We start from the raw sequence: 21341 nt of genomic DNA, 5'->3' as shown, positions 1-21341 counted from the left end.
GTTTTTGTAGTATAATTTAAAGTCTGGTATTGTGATGCCTCCTGCTCTACTTTTCTTGCTAAGGATTGCTCTGGCTATTCTAAACCTCTTATTTTGTCAAATGAATTTTATGATGTTTTTTCTATTTCTGTGAAGAATGTTTTAGAATTTTAATAGGAATTACATCAAATCTGTATAGAACTTTTGGTAGTATGGTCATTAAAAATTTTTTTTTTAGTTGACAGTGGAACTTTATCAAAATATGTGCCTCACACATACTAGGCAAGTTCTGTACCACTGAGCCACAACTCTAGCCCATTATGGCCATTTTGACAATATTAATTTCACCTATCCAAGAACATGGGAGATTGTTCCATCTTCTCATGTCTTCTTTCATTTCTTTCTTGAGTGTTCTGTAGTTTTCATTGTACAGGTCTTTCAACTCTTTTGTCAGATTGATTCCCAAGTACTTTATTTTTTTGAGGCTATTTTGAATAGTTTTCCTAAATTCTCTTTGAGCTGATTTTATTCACCATTGGTGTACAGAAATAAAATTGATTCATAGGTATTAATTTTATATCCTGCTATTTTGCTGAATTTGTTTATCAATTCTGGAAGCTTTCTGGTGAAGTTTTTTGGGTTGTCTAAATATAGAATGATGATGTCTGCAAATAGAAATAGTATGAGCCTATTCTTTTCCTATTTGTATCCCTTTAATTTTAAACTTTTGTCTAATTGTTCTGGCTAGGGTTTCAAGAACTATGTTAAATATATTTAGTGAAAGAGGGCATCCTTGTCCTGTTCCAGTTTTCCACCTGTACCTCAGATACAGCATTAATCTCCAGAATATACAAAGAACTCAAAAAACTCAACACCAAAGAAGCAAATAATCCAATAAATAAATGGCCAAAGAAACTGAACAGGCACTTCACCGAAGAAGAAATATGAGTGTTCCATAAATGCCTAAAAATATGTTCAACATCTCTAGCAGTTAGAGAAAAACAAATCCAAATTACCCTGTGATTCTAACTCACTCTAGTCAGAATGGGAATTACCAATAATACAAGTAAAAATAACTGTTGGTGAGGATGTGGGGAAATAGGTACACTCATATATTGCAGGTGGGACTGCAATTGGTGCAACCAGTATGGAAAGCGGTATGGAGATTCCTCAGAATACTTGGAATGGAACCACCGTTTAACTCAATTATCCCCTCTTTGGCATATTCTGAAAGGACTTAAATTCCACATACTACAGTGACACAGCAACATCAGTGTATATAGCAGCTCAATTCACAATAGCAAAGCTATAAAAACTAAGTGTCCTTCAACAGAAAAAAGGATAAAGAAAATGTGGCATACATACACAATGTAATATTACTTAGCCATAAAAATTGGAATTATGGCATTTGCTGGTTAATGGATAGAACTGGAGAATATCATGCTAAGTGAAATAAGCCTGTTCTCCAAAACCAAAAGCCAAGTATTCCCCCTGATATGTGGATGCTAACACACAATAAAGGTGGGGGCTGGAAGAATAGAAGATCATTGGATTAGAAAAGAGGAATGAAGGGAATGGAGGGGAGATGGGAATATAAATGACAGTAGAATGAATCAGAAATAACTTCCCTATGTTCCTATATGAATACATAATAATGAAACACTACATCAGTACACTACAAGAATGGGATCCTAATTGCAATGTTATTCTCCCTGTATGTAAAATCTGTCAAAATATATTCTACTGTCATGTATATCTAAAAGGGAGTAATTAAAAAAACTTAAAAAAAAGGTGCAGAGTAAAAAATCAAAGTGCAAAATGGGGGAAGTATTTGTAAAACATATATTTTTTAAGTAGTAAATATACAAACATACAAAGAACAGCTACAACTTGAGAGCAAAAAAACAAACAAAAAAAAACAAAAATACTAGCAAAAACCAAATTATATCCCAATTATAATATTGAATTGACTATTTCAAAAGACATACAAATGGCCAACAGATATATGAAAAAAACCTTAATATCACTATTAATAATAAACAATAGAATTACAAATTAAACTCAATGAGATATTGCTCACTCATGTAAGAGTGGTTATTATATCAAAAAGACTAAAGATAAGTGCTGGCAAGGATAAAGAGTAAAGAAAACCCTTACACTCTTGGTGGGAATGTAAATGTTTTACAATGACTATGGAAAACAGTATGGTGGTTCCTTAAGAAATTAAAAACTGAACCACCATATGATCCAGCACATCCACTACTGGCCATATATCAAAAGTAAATGGAAATTTTTTTTAAAAATTCTACATTCTCATGTTAATTGCGACATTATTTGCAATAGCCATGAAATAACTATTGTCTGGAGCTTTCACAATATTTAATGAGAGAATAAAATGCATATTAAATTTATCATATATTAAGAATGTTATTCAAGGATGTGGTGAGAAACTTATTTAAATATTTACTACATTGTTTAGAGCATCAATAAAACAACTTACAAAAGATATTTGATATCAGCCTTAAAATTTATTTCAAAAAAACTACATGGATCAAAAAGTTAAATATAAATGATAAGAATCTAAAACATGAGCATAAATGATGTGGGTGGAATGGTATTTTATTGTGACAAAAACATCTGATAAGACATAAATGGAAATTTTCACTGACTAAAACTCAATAAACTTACTTGGTGAAAAAACAGAGAAAAATTAAAGTTGAAATTAAAATGATAAAGAATGAAATATAATAAGCATAAAAGTGGACAAATCAGCATAATTTTATACATATACAGATTTTAAATTTATTTTTTCAAAAATAATTTCATGAGACCAAAGAATGAATGAAACATTCCAGAAAGAAATAGAAATATCAAAAGAAAAACAATCAGAATTTTAGAAAATGAACAATTCAACCAGTGAAATTAAAAATTTACTTGAAAGCATCAAAACCAGATTAGCTTGCATAGAATAAAGAACTTCATCACTTGAAGACAGAACTTCAGACCTTGAATACAGGATACATGGACTTGAGTATAGAGTATGCAATAAAGAAAAAAAATGATAAAACATCATAAGAATACACAAAAATTCTGGCACAACATCAAAAGATTAAATCTGAAAATCAGAGATAGAAAAGAAAAATATAAATAAAGCCTAAATGCATTAAAAGCTTTTTTAATGAGATAGTAACAGATAACTCCCCATATCAAAAATGAAATAGACATCCACATACAGAATCATACAGGACCTCAAATAGACCATATCAGAAAAGAACCTCTCCAAGACATCATGATCAGAATGCCTAACATAGAAAATAGGTAAGAATACAAAAAGCTGTAAGAGACAAACCAATTAAGTTCACTTCCAATTTCTCAACGAAGACACTAAAACCAAAGAGTGTTTGGAATGAGATATTCCAGTCTCTAAATGGAAACATTTCCCAAACAAGATTTCTATAGCCAGCAAAGTTATTTTTCAGATTTTATGCAGAAATTAAAAAATTCCATGACAAGGATAAACTAAAAGAGTGCATGAACACCAAATCAGCACTACAAAAAATACTCAAAAGATGAACTGTATACAGAATAACCCCAAAACAAATTCCAAAGCCCCTAAATAGATCAAAAATAAGAGTGGCAAAATAAATAAGAATTAAGACAGAATTAAATGTAACAAAATATAAAAATGGTAGCAAGCCATAAACATATATCCATAATAATACTGAATATAGTCTCAACCTGCTGATTAAGAACATAAATAAGCAGAATGGATCACAACAAAAGACCCAAGTACATGCTGTTTGCAAGAGACTCATAGGTCAAGACACTCACAGGCTGGAGGTAAAAGGATTGGAAAAATACTTCATGCAAATGGAGTTACAAAACAAGCAGCGTTAGCTATTGTCATATCTGATAAAGCAGATATGAAGCAAAAAATAATCAGAATGGACAAAGAGGGTCACTACATCATGGTAAATGGGAATAATTCAACAAGAAGATATATTAATGCTAAATATATATGCCCAAAAAACATTTTAAAAATATTCCTTAATATTAAACCTCACATGGACCCCCCCAATACAATTATACAGGGTGATCAACGCACACTTATCACCAATAGACAGGTCATCAAAGCATAAAATCAATCAAGAGATTTCCAAAGTAAATAACATAAATCAAATGAACCTAATAGATATCTAAAGATATTTCACCCCAAATCAGCTGAATTAACCTCCTTCTCAGCAGCTCATGGAATGTTTTCTAAAGTACATTTTCTAGGTCAGACAATATATTTCTTAGTAAATTTTCAAAAATGATATAATTCTCTGTCTCCTATCTGATCGTAATAGAATTAAAGTAGAAATCAACAGCAAAAAGATAATAGAAATCTCATAAACACAGGAGATTGAACTATATTCTAGTTTTGTGGTTGTTTTCTTGTGTGTGGTTCTGGGGATTGAACCCAGGGCCTTGTGCATGCAAGGCAAAGCACTCTACCAACTGGTAGCAAACCCTGAACTATAATCCGCAGCCTGTGAACTATACTCTTTTAAATAAGTAAAAGATCAAAGAATGATAGAAGAAATTTTAAAAAATCTTAAAAATAAATAAGAAAATAAATATAGCATATCAAAATATCTGGGAAAGTATGAAAGCAGTTCTAAGAGGAAAATTAAAACATTCAGTGACAACATTAAAACATTAGAGAAATTCCAAATGAATATGCTTATTCTCCACCTCTTGGACTTAGAAAAGGAAGAAAAAAACTAATCCCAACTACTAAAATCATTAGACGGCAGGAAATTATAAAGATCAGAGCCAAAGTTAATAAAATTCAGAATAAAATAACAATATACACAGGATCAAGTGCAACAAAGAGCTGGTTCCTTGAAAAGATAAATAAGACCTATAAGCCCTTAACCAAACTAACCAAAATAAAGAGAAAACCAAATAAACAAAATTAGAGGTGAAAAAGGAGATATCACCACTGACATTTCTTCAATGTAGAGAAAAATTAGAAACTATTTTGAAAATTAATACTTCAATAAAGTAGAAAAATCTAGGAGACAACTATAAGCTTCTAGACAAATGTGGCCTGCTCTAATTTGAGCATTTCTTAAATTATTTTATAAAATTGAAAAGGAAGGAACATTCCCAAATACATTCTAAGAAGCCATTATAATCCTGATATCAAAACCAAAGACACAGCAAACAAAGATATAAATTGTCTAATATTCCTGATGAACAGAGATGCCAAAATTCTTAATAAAATATTATCAAACAATATTCAAAAGCACATTAAGAAGATAATACAGATAATACACCATGATCAAGTTGGCTTCATCCCAGGAATGAACATTTGGTTCAACATATGCAATACAATCAATGTAATTTACCACTTAAATAAGTACAAGAATCACATCATAATCTCAATAGATACAGAAAAGGACTTTGATAAAATACAGTACCCATTTATGTTAAAATCTTCAAAGAAACAAGCAATAGATGGAACTTCAACATTATAAAGTTTAGATATCAGACTTGCAAAGCCCACATCATATTGAATGGGAAAAATTGGAGAGCATTTCCTCTAAAATCTGAATGAGACCATGATGTCCACTCTCAAAATGTGTATTCAATATAGCCTTTCTAGCCATAACAGACCAGAGAAGGAAATTAAAAGGATATAAATAGGAATAGAAAAAGTCAAAATATCTCTGTTTGCTGATAACATGATCTTGAATCTAAATAAAATACCCTAAAAATTCCACCAGAAGACTTCTAGAGCTGATAAATAAGTTCAGTAAAGTAGCAGGATACAAGACAAGCACTCATAAATTAATAACTTTCCAATACTAAATAGCAATTCATTTGAGGAAGAAATCAGGGAAACCATCCCTTTCAGAATAACTTCAAAAGAATACCTGGTAATTAATCTAATCAAAGAGATGAAAGATCTAAACAATGAAAACTATAGAACATGGAAGAAAGAAACCGAGGAAGACCATAGAAAATGCAAAGACCTAACATCCTTGGATAGGCAGAATTAATTAGGTCAGAATGGCCATACTATCAAAAACAATGTAAAGACAGATTCAATATAATTCTTATCAAAATACCAATGACATTCTCTACAGAACTAGGGGAAAAAACACTCTTTAAATTTATTTAGATAAATAAGAGACCCAGAAATAATCGAAGCAATTCTAAGCAAGAAGAATGATGCAGAAGGCATCATAATAGCCAATCTGAAATTATCCTACCTAGCTATAGTAGCAAAAACAGCAAAGTATTGGCATAAAAATAGACAAGAAGACCAATGAACTAAAAAACACAGAGATAAACTTATACACTTAACAACCATTTGGTACTTGACAAAGGTGCCAAAAATATATGTTGGAAAAAATAATTTTTAAAATAAATGTTGCTGGGAAAACTGGATATGCTTATGTAGAGAAGAAATACGCAAAAGCCAAATAAAAGTGGATCAATACTTAGAAATTAGACCAGTAACTGTGAAATCTTACAAGAAAACATAGGCTCAGCACTCAATTATATAGGTGTGGCATCAGGTTCCTCAACAATGATACTAAAGCTCAAGAAATAAGACAGAGAATTAATAAGTAGGGATCCCTTCAGAATAAAAAGCTTCTGCACAGCAAAGGAAATGATTAAGAGGGTGAAGAGAGAGCTTACAGAACAGGAAAAAAATCTTTTTCAGGTGTTTCTCTGATAGGGAATTGATACTCAGAATTTATAAAGAACTAAAAACAAACAAAAAACTCAATGTCAAAAAAACACCTAACCCAATCAATAAATAGGCAAAAGAACTAAACAGACATTTCTCAAAAGAAGAAACACAAATGACCAACAAATATTTGAAAAAATGTTTGACATCTCTAGCAATTAGGGAAATGTAAATAAAAACTACACTAAGATTTAATCTCACTGTAGTCAGAATAGCAATTATCAAGAACAGAAATGGTAATAAATGCTGGCAAGGATGTGGGTAAGATGGTACACTCATATATTATTGGTGAGATTGAACATTAGTACATCCACTCTGGAAAGCATTTGGTGATTCCTCAAAAACAAAAACAAGAACGGAACTGCTATATGACCGAGCTATCTCACTTCTTTATGTGTATTCGAAAGAACTAAAATCAGCATACTATAGTGATAAAGATACTTCAATGTTTATAGCAGCACAATTCAGAATAAATAAATTATGGAATCAGACTATATACCCATTGATAGAAAAATGGATCAAGAAAATGAGGTGTATATACACAATGGAGTTTTACTTAGATTTAAAGAAGAATAAAACAATGACATTTGCCAGTAAATGGATGGAAATGCTGAATATCACGCTAAATGAAATAAGCCAGACTGACATAATCAAGAATTGAACATTTCCTCTAACTTGGAAGCTAGTGCAAAATAAGAAAAAGAAGGTGGTGGCAGAGGTGGGAGTGGATCAGATAAAGTAGAAAGTATAGGGTAGGAAAGAAGGAAGAAAGATGGGTAAGGGGAAAAAATATGAAAAGAATTTAACAAAATCATGTTACATGTATATAATGTACCAAAAGGAATTTCACCTTAATGTATATGTAGAAAATAACAAAAAAATAAAGAAGCAAAAGAAGCCCTGCAGAGCAGAGTAAATTGCTCCTTAATGTCAGATTCATAGATTAAAACAAGAATACCCTTCACATCATTAATGTTCAACAGTGTACTGATTGGAGGTCATATTCAGAACATAAAGAAAAAAGTGGGGAATCAAAACCATATAAAATTAGAGAAAATGAAATATATTTAAATATTTATGAACCACAGTAGTGCATGATTTAAAAAAAAACTTAAATAATCTGTATATTATTGTAAAAAGTGAGTAACTGGGATTATTGAATACAACATTAATGTGGAAAAATATATTGAGAGATATGTGTAGAGAGAAATAAGCAACAGACAAGTACAAGCTAAAATGCTCTGTAACATCTCCAGTAGCATCAAAAACATCAAATATTGGGGAAGTTGGGGGGATAGGTTCTAGAATCCACCAAAAATACAAAATAATAGTTAGAAGGAATGAGTTCATGAGATCCATTGAACAAAGGGGTGATCATAGACAATGAGGATATGTTGTATCCTTGGAAAATACCAAGTTAATGTAAAAAGTTCTTATCAGAAAATGATAGCTGTGAAATAAAGAATATGTGAAGTAGCTAAGTTTGACAATGCCACAAGTTGTATATATAAATTTAAAAATAATGTGGTACACAGTTAATATATATAATTGCATCTTTCATATAAATTCTTAAGAAATAAAAATACCACAAGAGAAGGGATTAACTTAATGGTGTAAAAATTCACTATAATAGAAACCACAAAATTTTGAGAGAAAATGAGGACGTCCTAAAAAATGAAGAAATATACCACATTTATATATTACATTGCGATATTTTAAAGGTGTTATATCTATAAGTAGAGTCAAAGCAAACTCATTCGGAACCCCATTTAGCATTTTGAGAGAATCATACATGTTCCTACAAAGTCTGCATCCAGACGTGGAAAGAAATGGCAATAACAGAGGGATACCTGGTACTTCTTAGTGCTGGTGAAATATTTTTCAAGATGGCTGTATTTATTATAACGCATTATGACATTTACTTATATTTTATGCATATAAATTTTAAAATTGGAAAAAGATTAAGAAGATATAAAAAGAAAAGTACAAAATATTCTAGAAATAATAAATTCAAGTGCATAACAATAATATTGAATTTAAGCCAAATTTTAAAATATAAAGTAAAAAATTTTCAAATTGACTAAAAGGAAAACTTGCGCTATGACTTTTAAATAAATATCTTTTTTATTTGTAGATGGGCACAATGCCTTTACTTTGTTTATTTATTTTTATGTGGTATTTAGGATCAAACCTAGTGCCTCACACATGGTAGCCAAGATCTCTGCCACAGAGCCACATCCGCAGTCCCTGATTTATTTTTTTAATAGAAAAAACAAACCTACAATGATGGTAAAAACAGAAAATGTATAGAAAAGTTGAGGTTAAAAGATAAAAGAATATGTAACCAAAAAATCTAAATACTGGAAAACATAATTGTCAGACAAAATAGTATAAAGTCACAGAAACTGTTGCATTAGTTACAAAGAGGATCAAAATAATGATAAAAGAAAAAAATTCAGAAAGCCAAAAATTATAAACAAGTGTGCATCCAATACTAGTGGCTGATATTTATCCAAATAGAATCAATATTGTAAAATATCTACCTTATATTACACTGTAGCTTTTGGGTGATGATAATGATTTTTAGCACACTGATGCAGGAAAAAAAAATCATAGAAAAAATAAAGAATTTTAGCAAAGGAGTTAACAAATAGGTACTATTGACATATTTAAAGTAATCCAACAATTAAGAATGCACATATTTTCAAGCTCACATTACTTGAGCAATTACCAGGTTATAAATAGTCTGAAAATGCAAGGTGACTAATTTTATTAAAGATTTATAAGCTCTACCATATTGGCAAATCAATTTTCAGTTTTGTGATCAACCAACACGCTAATTCTGTGGTGACTATCTTAATTTACATTCCCAGAAAGAGGTTTTCCTTTTCTCCTCATCCTTGCTATCATCACTTGTTATATTTTATCATTTTGATAATAGTTATTCTTACAGGTGAAAAGTGATATCTCACTGTGGTTTTAATTTGCATTTCCCTAACAATTAGTGATGTTGAACATTATTTGATATATTAGTTGTCAATTCTATGTCTTCTTTTTTGAAAAGTTTATTCAGGTCCTTTACTCTTTAAAATGGGTTAATCCATTTCCTTGCTATGGGGAACTGAGTTCCTTATACATTTTGAATATTAAACTGTCATTAGATATATGGAATGCAAATATTTTCTCTCTGTATATTGTGTCTTCACTGTGTTTTTTTCCTCAGCTATATAGAGGTTTGTTAGTTTTACGGAATTTTGTCTGTTTTTGATTTTGTTGTGTGAACATTTGGAATTAATAAAAAAAAATTTGCCCAGATCAATGTCATATAGTTTTGCCCCTTCTTTTTCCTCTAATAGTTTTATAATTTCTGGTCTGTAATATAACATATGGTTGGCACAAGAGTTCAGTTTCATTCTTCTGTATATGGATGTCCAGTTTTCCCAATATCCTTTATTGGAAAGACTACCCTTTCTTGAAAACATTGTGTATTTTTAGCAATTCTGTCAAAAATTGATCTATTACAATGTCAAAGGTTAATTTCTAAGCTCTCCATTCTTTTCCATGGTTGACGTGTCTATTTTTTATAAAAGTACCATGCTGTGTTAATTACTATAGATTAGTAATATAGTGTGAAATCTGGTAGTGGGATGTCTCTAGCTTTGTCCCTTTTACTGAAGATCACCTTTTTTTTTTTTTTTGTCATTCCTTACCATATAACACAGCACTTCTACTGCGCGATATATATATATACAAAGGATTTAAAATCCGTATGTTGTGGTGATGTCTATACTCCCATCTTAATTGCAGCATTGTCAACAATAGCCATCTTATTATGGAAACACATAAGTGTCCATCAATGGATGAATGGGTAAAACCAACACAGTGTATATATTTAATGGAACACTATTCAGACACAAAAAAATAAGTAAATGTTTACTAAATATTCACCACTCGTGGATATGTTAATACAAAGCCCTTAATTTAAAAATATACATGTAATATGTTTATTGGTCCATAATGTTGAATCAGTGATTTGTATATATAGTGATTGCATTATACATATAACAATTTATAAAGTAGAAAAATTATTGGCATAAAATAGATTAATACTGAATGCTTTGAATTTCTAAGTCCTAAAATTAACAATTTCATTTTTTCTTTAAATTACATAGTACCTTTATTTTACAAACCCTGCTGTTAGACAAGACTAAGGGAGAGTGATCTAACAGTTAATAGCCCACAAACACCACATCAAGTTCTAATTTTGGAAATATAGCTGGAGTGCTGGAAATGTAAATTTGCCTTTCATTAACACTGGATCTGAGTTTATTCCTAGCCATAAACATTAATCATGTCTCCACACTGCTCTATCATTTAGAAAATGTCATAAGAAGATTCTAAACAGCATAGAGAAAATTGAGATTGTGAGCATGGAAAACAAAAAGAAAAGATCACCGAGAAAGGAAATTTATAAAGGTCATTCTGGAAGCACAACTGAATTTTGGCAATGAGGGCTGCATTGTTTCATTATTCAAGGTCTGTGGTATGTACTGAATTTCATTTTTTTTTTGCTGAATTTCAATAATGTTCAATGGGAAGATAGTATGTGTTTGCTTATCAGTTATACCTTATATGATTCTTGTTCTTTGTACATTCAAATCTCACCAAAATAGACTTCTTCCAATCTTTGTAAACTATGCATCACTTTTTGTGAAGAGAAATATCTTTAAATAATAATTCAGTTTTTTGATTTGGAAAGTGACTAACTTTTAGAACTACAGCAGCAAATTTAATATAGTGAACTTATTTGCATGAAAAAATCAGGGATTAATGAAACCAGAGGTAGTGGTGATATTATTTAATCTAAATTTTATTATTAAATATCTGAATTTGTCCCCCATTGATGAAAGAGAACTGATTCTTCTTTTTTTTCAGCCATTTTAATTGCTTATATAATTACATTTTCTAAAAGAAAAGAAATTCATGAGTTCTCTCAATTAAGCCAAGCACTAATTAAATGACTCAAGCTTTTCACTGGGAATTATATCAAACAGAGAAAAAATAAAAATAATAGAGCCTATTATTATTATATAATTTGATACTCCCACTTCTCATATTTTATACCATACACTATTATATTTTATGGTAAAATAATAAAATATTTCTTCTACATAGATTCAATGTTAAAGTTAATATGAATTATTAAAAACTTGGTACCATTACACACCAAAACCAACACTGCCTCACATCTGGAAGTATGAACAAACATGATATTGTAAATTAGTGTAAAAGCCTGTTTACTGCCAGGCTCAATCTTGTAATCTCCACAATTCTGGAATGCTGCAAACCTGAGGCAGGAGGATCTCAAGTTTGAGGTGAGCCTTAGCAGCTTAGCAAGATCCTTAGCACCATAAAAAGACCCTTTCTCAAAATAAAAATAAAAAGAACTGGGGGTGTAACTCAGTAGTAAACACCCTTGGATTCAATCCTCATTACCCCCCTAATTATAATTTTTTAATTTAAAAAGCCTGTTTTTTTTTCAATTGAATAATAGAAGGATGAATGAACTCTGCTTTTAAACCTGTAATTCTGATTCCATATCCGAAACATGAACAATAATAAAATAAAGAAAATTACTAAATTAAAAAAACTAACAGATACACTTAAGATAAATACCATTAATTGATGTCAACTTATCCAATCTTTCATGAGGAATTAAGAACCATTGATGAAAACAACAAATAGCAATCACTGAAAATGGTTGGGAAATTTGGTAGTCATATGTCAAATTAGTCATGCTGCACCAAGTGAGGAATCCTACACAAATTACTTCATAATCAGGAAAATATTTTTAAAGCAAAAACAAAATTCAAAAATATGTTAATATTATAATAATATTTCAAGTCATCTTCCAAAAAAGTCCTTAAAGTTGAAATAGCAGGCAGCAGCAAATCAATTATTATTCACTCACTGCTGTTTGGTAAATAGTCTCTTAGTATTGTCACTTAATCTTCACAAAAATATTAATGCGTTATTTTCATTTAACTAAATATCAGAGAGTTAAGTAACATGAACAAGTTTGAATCATCTAGTGTGAATCTAGAATCTGAGTCTAAATATGAATTTCTTTGCCGCCAACATTGGATTACAGGTTTGCAGCATTCCAGAATATTTTGAAAGTTTTCTGTAATGCTTAAACCTGTTTCCTCACAGCCTTTGTTTATTTACCTGCAAACATACGCAGTCATGTTAAAATGAAATAGAATTGTATCATGTATATAAAGATCCTAATTCAGAATTGGTTAAAAAAGGTAACTGCTGAACTCACCTCCAGCATTCTCAGAGAAAGAGTCCTGCAAATATGATTGTCCCTCCCTGTAGCATTTACTGTGTCTGCTCAGGAATTATTGCATTGTGCTTCATGATTTATGTAGTTTGCATTTGTGCTAACATGCTATACTGAACAACTATGGAAGCTGAACATCTGCATTTGAATCCTCACTCAATCATTATGGAATCATGAAGGAGGGATGAGAAGTAAAACATAAAACCTTGAAGTCAAAGCAGTATAGAGGAATACCATTTCATACCCAAATAGCACTGATTCTAGAACACTATACAAAACAGAAAAAGATCCATTTATTTATCTACCCAAGATATTATTAAAGAATTAGCTCTAGGTAATTCAATACCTTCTTGAATATCTCATGTTTCTTCTGTAACTGCATACATATGTATCTGTACATATGTGTGTATACATATACATACGTATATAATCAAGAGGTGTTTTTGCTATTCCTACTTTGTCCCTTACATTTTCCATTAATCAGTTTGCATTATTGTGCATTCTTCTAAGATCTGAATAGAACAACAAAGACATCTGACAGAATTTCATGTAAACCACATCATAGTGAATACAAATTTCATAAAGACCACTAGAAAATACTGCTTCATGTATGATTTCTGAAAGTTCAGTAGTGAATGTTAATAACAAGAAAATAGTTTCTACATTGTTTTACTACGGCATTTTATACTTTTAGAAATAGTCACACTAAAATCTACAAAAGTACAAAAAAAGATTTCAAAGAACAAAGAATTTTATGTCAAGTGGCATATAATTATAAATCCATGTAAAATCTTGCTTACTGATTGTTGAAATATTCTAAATGGGAGGAAATTATGGCTGCTAACTTATAATTAGAGACTGAGATTTAAGTCTAAGACTTTTCTGGGCAGGAATTTAGTTATTACTAGCTTACGGTTTTTCTTGGTAACATAAAAGTATTGGAATATATTCTAATATCCCCAAAAGTTAAACTGCATAATTTTAAAACTCAATAATAAACTGAAACACATATTTTAAACAAAGGGCAAGTAATATAGACCAAAATCAATCTTACATTGTGGTGTGATATTTTAATCCATAGTAATATATAATACAAATGCCAGTTATACAAAATGATGACAGGTAAGAGATTTATTTTAATCCTTCATGATTACCATGTTAAAAACTGCAAATTATTAAATAGTATAAACACATTATTTCTGACAAAGAAAAAAGAAAGAAAAGTTTCAAATTGCCAGATATCTTATAAGCTTTCCTAGCACTTTAGAACTTGAAGACCCAAGATTCTGTATTTGCTAAACTTTAAATAACAACAAGTTGTCTCTTTCTGTTTTATTTGAATCTAGTTGCTATTATTTAAGAAAAGATAATGGAATTTAGCTTATTTTAAAACAGCATTTTGAAATCATTACAGGTCAAAATTGAACCGGGAGGACACAAAGACTGTCATATTCCAGTACAAATTTAAGGAAATGTAGTTTTCTTCATATTATATTATCTGAAGACATATTTACTATGATCACATGGTTTTAATATTTTTAAATTAAATGTTTTTCATGAATTTTGATTGTTTTCCCAGATTAAATATTATGCATTTGAGGGCATTGGGAAGAACTTCAGAAGTCAGGATATTAAATTACAGGAAATAAATCTCAAAAAACAAATTTCCTGCAGTAAACCCTACCTATAAATAATAAACATGATTTAAAAAGCATTTGGTAATTTAGGTTAATCCATATAAAATATAAACTTTATGTGTACATGTGTGTATTTTAAAACTGCCATGTTAAAATTTTATGGGGCTTTCTTGGAAGCTTTGCTCGAGAAATAGAATGATATGTAAAATATTGAGTGTCTTTAAATTGATTCCTAAACCTGGAGCAAAAACCTGGCATTAGAAACTTTTCTAGATAAATTTCTAGTAGGCTAGTAAACACTTACGGAGCAGACAGCCACTTCTCGAAATTAAAATATACTATTCAGAATAACACCATCTGCGTTTCAGTACTCTCCATTTACTTCCTTAGGTATTTCTATGATGTGGCAAGTTGAATGACAACATGTTTTTAAACATGGCTATTTTTCTTAAGACTCTTGGGTTTTAAGAGTATTTGGGGAAAGCTGTCAAACCGGGAAATCTGACAATCTTTAAATATACGTATCAAAGTCCTTTTGGTTGTTTATCCTATCTACCAAAATTAGGACCTAGGACTCCCAGAGATTGAGAAAGATACATCTGTATCTCCATAGCACATTTTATTTTTCTCTACGGTTACTATTTGTAATTTTGATGTAAACAAATATTCTAAAAATAATTAAAAAGAGGTATATTTATACATTATTTAGTGGAAATGTTACCCATTGGGCTAAACAATAAGTATCCTATATAGCAATCTTCAATATCAAGGAAAACTGACAGCATAAAAAGAACAGATTTTAAACATTGTAGGGGAAGTCTGAAATTTTATTGGCATTGATATTAGATAATAAATCAAAAAAACCACTGTATTGGTTGGCTTTTCATCAATGTGACCAAACTATCTGAAAAGAACAACTTAAAGGAGGAAAAGTTTATTTGGGTTTCAAAGTTTCAGAGGTTTAGTCCATGGCCAGTCAGCTCCATCACTTCGGGCCCTGGATGAGGCAAAACATCATGGTGCAAAGGTGGTGGTGAAGGAAAGCTGCTCAGGTGGTGGGAAGCATGGGGGGGGCGGAGTAAGGAGCAGTGGCCACTGGGAAGAGAACTATTCCAGGGCATAAACTCAAACATCCACCTTCCAGGCACTCCACACCCGCCTTCAATTTACCACCCAGTTAGTGCATCAAACCAGGATGGACTGATTAGGTACAGCTCCCATCATCCAATCATTTTATCTCTGAACATTCCTACATAGGAGCTTTTGGGGCACACCTCATTTCCAAATTATAATAATAATTAAGTGCCGCAGTCTGGCTGGGCACAAAATCACAAGCCACTCAAGCAGGAACAAACTTTATTTTTGAAACTGCCGCCAATGCCCTGTACGCTTCCAGGAAGATTGCCAACCGACTCACACAGCGTCCTCCTGGACCCAAACAGGAAGTCCCTCCTCCGGAATTCCCTCCTACCGCACTTCCTCAACTAATGGGAACTCTCCAGGAGTCCCATAGCAGGCCAAGGTGGACAGCAGGAGTCCAATATCCATATGAATGCAGATCTTAACATAATCATTTCATCTCAATGGCTTGCTGGCGTCACCTTTCAACCAAAAATGCCATGCATCATATTACTTGGCTGTGGCTCTTAGCAATTAAGTGGGAAAATAAAAGCTTTGAAATAAAAGAAGAATCACCACTAGTAATGTATGCTCTAATTTATCAGGAAAATATAATGATCACAATCTTAAATGTACTTAATATTAGCTTTTCAAAGCCCATGAAACAAAACAGACAGAATTCAAAGCAGGCATAAATCCATCATTTTTGAGGGGTGTTGAAGTGATTTAATGCATCTCTCTCAGGAAATGATAGTTTTTTTTTTTTTTTACTTGTTCTTTTTAGTTATTCATGACAGTAGAATGTATTTTGACATATCATACACATATGGAGTATAACTTCCCATTCTTGTAGTTAAACATGATGTGGGGTTACACTGGTCATGTATTTATATATAAATATAGGAAAGTTATGTCCAATTCATTCCACTCTCTTTACCAATCCCATCCCGACTACCTACTTACCCTCATCCCCACCCCAACCCCCATTCAATCCAATGAAACTCCACTCTTTCCCACCTATTGTGAGACAGCATCTGAATATCAGAGAGAACATCCAGCCTTTGGTTTTTGTGCATTAGCTTATTTCATTTAGTATGATATCCTCCAGTTCCATCCATTAACTGGCAAGTGCCATAATTTCATTCTTCTTTATGGCTGAGTAATATCCCATTGTGTATATGTACCACATTTGCTTTATCCATTGATCTATTGAAAGGCACTTAGGTTGGTTCCATAGCTTAGCTATTGTGAATTGAGCTGCTATGAACATTGATTTGGCTGTGTCAACATAGTATGCAAATTTTAAATCCTTTGGATATATGCCGAGGAGTGGGATAACTGGGTCAATAGTGTTTCCATTCCAAGTTTTTCTAGTAATTTCATACTGCTTTCCAGAGTGGTTGTACCAATTTGCAGTGCCACCAGCAATGTAAGAGAGTTCAGTTTTTGCTAAATCCTTGCCAAAATTTATTGTTACTTGTATTTTTCATAATTGCCATTCTGATTAGAGTAATATGAAACCTCAGTGTGGTTTTAATTTGCATTTCTCTAATGGTAGTGCTGTCGAACATTTTTTCGACTGATCATATTTCTTCTTCTGTGAAGTGTCTGTTTAGGTCTTTTGCTCATTTACTGATTGGGTTATTTGTTTTTTGGTGTTAAGTTTTTGAGTTCTTTATATATCCTGCAGATTAATACTCTGAGGCAGATGACAAAGAGTTTCTCTCATCTCCCATTCTGTAAACTCTCTCTTTGTATTCTTGATTGTTTCCCTTGCTGTTAAGAAGCTTTTTAATTTGATACAATCCCATTTATTGATTTTTTAATTTTACTTCTTGCACTTTAGGAGGCTTGTTGAGGAATTTGGTTCCAACATGATGGAGATTTAGGCCTACTTTTTCTTCTAGTAGGCACAGGGTCTCTGGTCTAATGCCTAGGTTCTTGATCCACTTGTAGTTGAGTTTTGTGCAGGGTGAGAAATTGTGTTCTAATTTCATTTTATTACAGATGGGTTTCCAGTTTTTCCTGCTCCATTTGTTGAAGAGGCTATCTTTTCTCCGTATGTTTATGACTTTTGTCAAGTATGAGATAACTGTATTTATGTGTGTTTGTCTCTGTATCTTCTATCCTGTACCTTTGGTCTTCATGTCTGTTTTCGTGCTAATACCATGCTGTAGTATAATTTAAAATCTGGTGTTGTGATGCTGCTTGCTTTAATTTTCTTGCTGAGGATTGCTTTGGCAATTCTCGGCATCTTATTTTTTCAAATGAATTTCAAGACTGCTTTTTCTATTTCTATGAAGAATATCATCAGATATTAATAGGAATTGCATCAAATCAGAATTGCTTTTGGTAGTATGGAGATTTTGACAATATTAATTCTACCTATCCACAAACATCGGAGATTGTTCCATCTTCTAAAGTCTTCTTCAATTTCTTTCTTTAGTTTTCTGAAGTTTTCATGTAGAGGCCTTTCACCTCTTTAGTTGGATTGATTCTCAAATATTTTGTTTTATTTTGTTTGAGGCTATTGTGATTGGAATGGTCTTTCTAATTTTTCTTTCAACTGATTTATCATTGGTGTATAGGAATGCAATTGATTTATGTATGTTAATTTTATTCCCTGCAACTTGGCTGAATTCATTTGTGAATTCTAGAAGTTAGGAAATGATAGTTGTAAACATCAGTAAGACTTTTGAAAATTTAACATATTTAACAACTGGATATATTGGATAAATGTATAACTTTGTAAGAAAATGTATACCTACCTTTCTTTCTTTCTTCCTTTTTTTTTTTTTTGTCAGCATGATAGGTCCATATATGGAAATTGGATCTAGGGATGTCACCTGAAAAGTTCATTAAATTTACAGAATGTAAGGCAAATCCTAAATGTTTTCTTAAAACAGAAAAATATTTAGCCACAAATTAAATAAGTTGAAAATCAAAATGACACATATTTTAGGGAGATGACAATTATTTGGAAACTAATAAATATTTACATATAATCCAAATACTAAAGACATTTTAATTTTAAAATTGAAAAAAAAATAATAAAACTTGTAGGTCTAATTAAAATTGTATTCGAAAATTTTCTATAAAACAACTTAGAAAATTAGAAAAATCATATTGCAATGACATCAATATTAAAAAGACAAAAAGGAAATACAAAAATAAGAAATAAACAGAAAATAGAATCAACTAAAGTGAGTTTCTATGGAGAAAATAGTTTTCCTAAGCTTTTTTAATTTACAAGCTAAAAAATGACCAATAAAAATAAAAGAAGGAAGAATATTCATTGTATGAAAACAAAAAATAAAAATAGAGGACACCAATATTTTAAATAATAGATGTAAATTGTAAAAACTTTATACAATAAGTTTGAAATCTTATGCCTTCTGAGAAGATATATTAGCACAACTTACTCAATCATAAATAATGCTTGAACCACTAAAAAAATATATATATTTTCTACACATCATCTATCAAAAAGTCAGGCACAGTAGTTTTACCTATTAGCTATAAAAGAAAAAAAAATAATTAAAATTTAATGTAAATTATTTGAAAGAATAAAAATGAAAGATAGGCAGATAATTTTAACCAAATTCCCTTAATTTTGTAACCAACTCTATTAAGAATAATAATAGAATGTCAAATTTTGAGAAAATCTCACAACATAAACATTGGTGAACACTCCTTAATCCAAATATTCTCAAACCAAATCAAGAATGAATAAAGATAATATGCATTAAAATATGATTTTATCTCAGGTTTTTAGTATTATAAAATATCCTCAAACTAAATCAAGAATGAATAAAGATAATATGCACTAAAATATGATTTTATCTCAGGTTTTTATTATTATAAAATTGTTTAGGATTAGAAAATTACAAAATTAAAGCAATTAACTTGTATATAAAATAAAGTTCATTAATCATCTCAATTATCAAAGATGATTAAAAACCACAATGTTTTTTATATTCAAAAAAATCTTTGCAAAATTATGCATAGATTAGAGTGTTCCCAATCTGATTATTCTTTAACTGTTTTAAAATTCAAAGCAGCACTACACTGAATGTGCAGCAAAGTGCTTTTTTCATGACCAGAAACAAGTAAAAGACATCCGTACTCACTAGTGTTATTCCACAGTTTGCTAAGATCACTGAGGAACATACATAAAGATAAAACAATGGGAAAAGATAGGCCTGACAACCCTTCAATTTTACAAAGGATGCAGAAAAATGAAGCCAATAAGTGTATTATTAAAATTATTGATAAAACACACCAAACTATGTGTATATAAAGTTAATATTTGAAATTTATTTTTTTTCATATTATAGTCATTAATGATTTTGAATATCTAATTAAAGTTAAGTGTTTTTAATATCTAAGTAAAATATATAACTTATCACAGCATCAAAAATTCTAATACTCCAAGTAGAAAAAAAAAGGAAATTGGGCAACATTTTTAAACAACAAAAATATATTTACATTTATAATATTTGTTAAAGTTTATAATTTAAATAATTATGTGTGTGACATATTTCTTACTCAAAAAATTTACTGACATACATCAAAAAAGATATTAACAATTGAAATCATGAATTAGAAAACAACATCCTATGATGCCATATTTCTCAAAAGTGTAATATAAATTCAGTATAATTCTTATCAAAATTCCAATAGATTCTGACAGAAATTGATGACCATATTAATGAACTTTGAGTGACGCAGTAAAAAGACAAAAATAGTCAAGTAATTTCTAAAGAAAAAGATATATGTCTGCCACATGGTTATCAAGTATTATTTTTAAAGATGCCATGATACTGGCAGCATGATATGAGAGTTTTAACAAATCAATGATGTTCTCACCATATGTGGCACAAATTTTAGAATTAAGATTATATACAAAATTCCTATAAATCCACAAGAAAAACAAAACAACCAGGTGGGCGCAGTGTCAAATGCCTGTAATCCCAGAAGCTCCAAAGGCTGAGATAGGAGGATTGAGCATTCAAAGCCAGCCTCAGCAACAGGAGGTGCTAAGCAATTCAGTGAGACCCTGTCTCTAAATAAAATACAAATTAGGTTTAGGGATATGTGGTTCAGTGATTGAGTGCCCCTGAGTTCATTTGCTGGTACCTTCCCCCACAAATACAAGCAACCAGAAGATAAATGGGTATATACTTAAAGAGGCATTTTTCAGAAGAGAGAATATGAAGGCCCAATAATTTGAAATAGATGCTTACTTTCACTAAGCTGGGAATGGCATGTATCATATAACCATGATACCAACTCATAAACACCAGAGGTGAAACATTGAAAGCCTGACAGTAAGAATTGACAAGGAAGGTGGAATCAACTGTACCATTCACTGGTTAGACAGTCATTTGGTTCTGTTCATTTGGAAAATAATTTAGCATTATGTAGTTAAATTAAAAAATATGTACATTTTGAGATCCTCCAATTTACAAGTAGGTATGTATGCTTGAGAAAACTTTGGACATAGTCATCA

Source organism: Marmota marmota, unplaced genomic scaffold (assembly GCF_001458135.2).
Source record: "Marmota marmota marmota unplaced genomic scaffold, marMar, whole genome shotgun sequence".
Lineage (NCBI taxonomy): Eukaryota > Metazoa > Chordata > Mammalia > Rodentia > Sciuridae > Marmota > Marmota marmota.
This window is presented reverse-complemented; position numbering follows the sequence as displayed.